Genomic DNA, 5,140 nt, shown 5'->3' with positions numbered 1-5,140 from the left:
CAAAATAGTCAAATGGAACAAGTTAATCATACAGAATATTAAGAGTAGTTAATAGTATTTCGTAGCATAATATGAACTCATTTATAAAAGTTTTTTCTTCATATTAGCGTTTTATAAGTTTAAATTCGGGTAGTACCTACCTGTTAAGTTCATACTTAGTAGCTAATATACAATTCAACTACTACAATTCTATATGAAAAACTGATTATAATAATATTTCACGTTCAAACTTTTATACAATATTTTACAAACTTACAATACCGCTTATTTTACATAAAGCATGAAATATAGCACACAATAACTTTGATACAAGATAGTTGTGAAGATAATTCTAACTAGTACACAAGTCGTTCAGCAAAGGCAATAAAGACAAGTAATTCATACGTCCAAAAACAAGTCATGCATTCTGGTTTTATTAGGACTACTTCCCATCCTTGGTCTTGTGGAACATAACCGTTATGGCCGTTGATAAGACAGCGTGTTGTAACGTCGTCAAAGGGACGAGGGTTACGTAATGACCAACCGTCTCGTAATAACCTAAAAACCTCATTTCTTACCCCAATTACCGACTCCGTCACTTGTGAGAACGTTTTGTTTAATAGTTGTAGCCTGATGTTCTTTTTCTCACTTTGGTGAGAAGCGAACATTACTAACCCGTAAGCATAGCATGCTTCTTTATGTTGCATGTTAGCCGCTTTTTCTAAATCATGAAGTCCTATATTCGGATACATTGAGTCAAAATAATTTCTTAACCCGTTGCGTAAAATAGCATTTGGGTTCCCCGCAATATATGCGTCAAAGTAAACACATCGTAACTTATGGGTTTCCCAATGTGATATCCCCCATCTTTCAAACGAAAGTCTCTTATAAACCAAGACATTCTTGGAGCGTTCTTCGAATGTCTTACAAACTGATTTCGCCGTAAATAGTTGTGCCGAAGAATTCTGACCGACTCTAGACAAGATTTCATCAATCATGTCTCCGGGTAGGTCTCTTAAAATATTGGGTTGTCTATCCATTTTGTGTTTTTATACTGTTAAATAGACAAGAGTTAGATTCATAAAAAAAATACTTATTAATACAAGCAATATTTACATATATCATAAAGCATAAGCACACTATATTACATATATTACACCACACGAATACAACTATCTTATTCCGACTCGCTCGTTTCTTCTTCTTCGGTTCTGGTTCATTTTGCCAAGTTTCTAGGGATATATGATGTTCCCCTAATACAAGCCGTCGTTTTCCAAAACGTTTTAGAAAAACCTGGTGGTTTAGAGGTTCCCGTGTCATTGTTACAACTTAAGGACTTCGGGGGTTGATGATACATATTAAGTTCATCGGGGTTAGAATTAGATTTCTCTATTTTTATGCCCTTTCCCTTATTATTTTCTTTTGCCTTTTTAAATTCAGTTGGGGTAATTTCTATAACATCATCGGAATTCTCGTCGGAATCCGATTCATCGGAGAATTGGTAATCCTCCCAATATTTTGCTTCCTTGGCGGAAACACCATTGACCATAATTAACCTTGGTCGGTTGGTTGAGGATTTTCTTTTACTTAACCATTTTATTATTTCCCCCACCGGTTCTATTTCCTCCTCCGGTTCCTCCTCTTCCGGTTCTGATTCTTCTTCCGGTTCCGACTCTTCTTCCGGTTCCTCTTCGGGAACTTGTGAATCAGTCCACGAATCATTCCAATTTACATTTGACTCTTCATTATTATTAGGTGAGTCAATGGGACTTGTTCTAGAGGTAGACATCTATCACATAATATCAAACGCGTTAAGAGATTAATATATCACATAATATTCACATGTTAAAAATATATAGTTTCCAACAAAATTTGTTAAGCAATCATTTTTCAAGTAAACACGGTCGAAGTCCAGACTCACTAATGCATCCTAACAAACTCGATAAGACACACTAATGCAAAATTCTGGTTCTCTAAGACCAACGCTCGGATACCAACTGAAATGTCCCGTTCTTATTGATTAAAAACGTTCCATATTAATTGATTTCGTTGCGAGGTTTTGACCTCTATATGAGACGTTTTTCAAAGACTGCATTCATTTTTAAAACAAACCATAACCTTTATTTCATAAATAAAGGTTTAAAAAGCTTTATGTAGATTATCAAATAATGATAATCTAAAATATCCTGTTTACACACGACCATTACATAATGGTTTACAATACAAATATGTTACATCGAAATCAGTTTCTTGAATGCAGTTTTTACACAATATCATACAAAATGGACTCCAAATCTTGTCCTTATTTTAGTATGCAACAGCGGAAGCTCTTAGTATTCACCTGAGAATAAACATGCTTTAAACGTCAACAAAAATGTTGGTGAGTTATAGGTTTAACCTATATATATCAAATCGTAACAATAGACCACAAGATTTCATATTTCAATACACATCCCATACATAGAGATAAAAATCATTCATATGGTGAACACCTGGTAACCGACATTAACAAGATGCATATATAAGAATATCCCCATCATTCCGGGACACCCTTCGGATATGATATAAATTTTGAAGTACTAAAGCATCCGGTACTTTGGATGGGGTTTGTTAGGCCCAATAGATCTATCTTTAGGATTCGCGTCAATTAGGGTGTCTGTTCCCTAATTCTTAGATTACCAGACTTAATAAAAAGGGGCATATTCGATTTCGATAGTTTAACCATAGAATGTAGTTTCACATACTTGTGTCTATTTTGTAAATCATTTATAAAACCTGCATGTATTCTCATCCCAAAAATATTAGATTTTAAAAGTGGGACTATAACTCACTTTCACAGATTTTTACTTCGTCGAGAAGTAAGACTTGGCCACAGGTTGATTCACGAACCTATAAGAATATATACATATATATCAAAGTATGTTCAAAATATATTTACAACACTTTTAATATATTTTGATGTTTTAAGTTTATTAAGTCAGCTGTCCTCGTTAGTAACCTACAACTAGTTGTCCACAGTTAGATGTACAGAAATAAATCGATAAATATTATCTTGAATCAATCCACGACCCAGTGTATACGTATCTCAGTATTGATCACAACTCAAACTACATATATTTTGGAATCAACCTCAACCCTGTATAGCTAACTCCAACATTCACATATAGAGTGTCTATGGTTGTTCCGAAATATATATAGATGTGTCGACATGATAGGTTGAAACATTGTATATGTGTCTATGGTATCTCAAGATTACATAATATACAATACGAGTTGATTAAGTTATGGTTGGAATAGATTTGTTACCAATTTTCACGTAGCTAAAATGCGAAAAATTATCCAATCTTGTTTTACCCATAACTTCATCATTTTAAATCCGTTTTGAGTGAATCAAATTGCTATGGTTTCATATTAAACTCTATTTTATGAATCTAAACAGAAAAAGTATAGGTTTATAGTTGGAAAAATAAGTTACAAGTCATTTTTGTAAAGGTAGTCATTTCAGTCGAAAGAGCGACGTCTAGATGACCATTTTAGAAAACATACTTCCACTTTGAGTTTAACCATAATTTTTGGATATAGTTTCATGTTCATAATAAAAATCATTTTCGAAGAATAACAACTTTTAAATCAAAGTTTATCATAGTTTTTAATTAACTAACCCAAAACAGCCCGCGGTGTTACTACGACGGCGTAAATCCGATTTTACGGTGTTTTTCGTGGTTCCAGGTTTTAAATCATTAAGTTAGCATATCATATAGATATAGAACATGTGTTTAGTTGATTTCAAAAGTCAAGTTAGAAGGATTAACTTTTATTTGCGATCAAGTTTAGAATTAACTAAACTATGTTCTAGTGATTACAAGTTTAAACCTTCGAATAAGATAGCTTTATATGTATGAATCGAATGATGTTATGAACATCATTACTACCTCAAGTTCCTTGGATAAACCTACTGGAAATGAGAAAAATAGATCTAGCTTCAAAGGATCCTTGGATGGCTTGAAAGTTCTTGAAGCAGAATCATGACACGAAAACAATTTCAAGTAAGATTTTCACTCGAAATAAGATTGTTATAGTTATAGAAATTGAATTAAAGTTTGAATATGATTATTACCTTGTATTAGAAAGATAACCTACTGTAAGTAACAAAGGTTTCTTGATCTTGGATGATTACTTGGAATGGATTTAGAAAACTTGGAAGTAAACTTGCAATCTTGGAAGTATTCTTGATTTTATGAAACTAGAACTTTTGGAATTTATGAAGAACACTTAGAACTTGAAGATAGAACTTGAGAGAGATCAATTAGATGAAGAAAATTGAAGAATGAAAGTGATTTTAGGTGTTTTTGGTCGTTGGTGTATGGATTAGATATAAAGGATATGTAATTTTGTTTTCATGTAAATAAGTCATGAATGATTACTCATATTTTTGTAATTTTATGAGATATTTCATGCTAGTTGCCAAATGATGGTTCCCACATGTGTTAGATGACTCACATGGGCTGCTAAGAGCTGATCATTGGAGTGTATATACCAATAGTACATACATCTAAAAGCTGTGTATTGTACGAGTACGAATACGGGTGCATACGAGTAGAATTGTTGATGAAACTGAACGAGGATGTAATTGTAAGCATTTTTGTTAAGTAGAAGTATTTTGATAAGTGTCTTGAAGTCTTTAAAAAGTGTATGAATACATATTAAAACACTACATGTATATACATTTTAACTGAGTCGTAAGTCATCGTTAGTCGTTACATGTAAATGTTGTTTTGAAACCTTTAGGTTAACGATCTTGTTGAATGTTGTTAACCCATTGTTTATTATAACAAATGAGATGTTAAATTGTTATATTATCATGATATTATGATATATAATATATCTTAGTATGATATATATACAGTTAAATGTCGTTACAACGATTATCGTTACATATATGTCTCGTTTCAAAATCATTAAGTTAGTAGTCTTATTTTTACATATGTATTTCATTGTTAATACACTTAATAATATATTTACTTATCATTTAAAATAATTAACCAAGTGTATCAATATCTTAATATGATTCATATGTACCTAGTAAGACGTTGTTATAACGATAATCGTTATATATATCATTTTCGAGTTTCTTAAATTAATAGTCTCATTTTTATGTATA

The sequence above is a fragment of the Rutidosis leptorrhynchoides genome, chromosome 7 (genome assembly GCF_046630445.1).
Source record: "Rutidosis leptorrhynchoides isolate AG116_Rl617_1_P2 chromosome 7, CSIRO_AGI_Rlap_v1, whole genome shotgun sequence".
Lineage (NCBI taxonomy): Eukaryota > Viridiplantae > Streptophyta > Magnoliopsida > Asterales > Asteraceae > Rutidosis > Rutidosis leptorrhynchoides.
The sequence above is the reverse complement of the archived record's forward strand: the minus strand, read 5'-3'. Positions refer to the sequence as shown.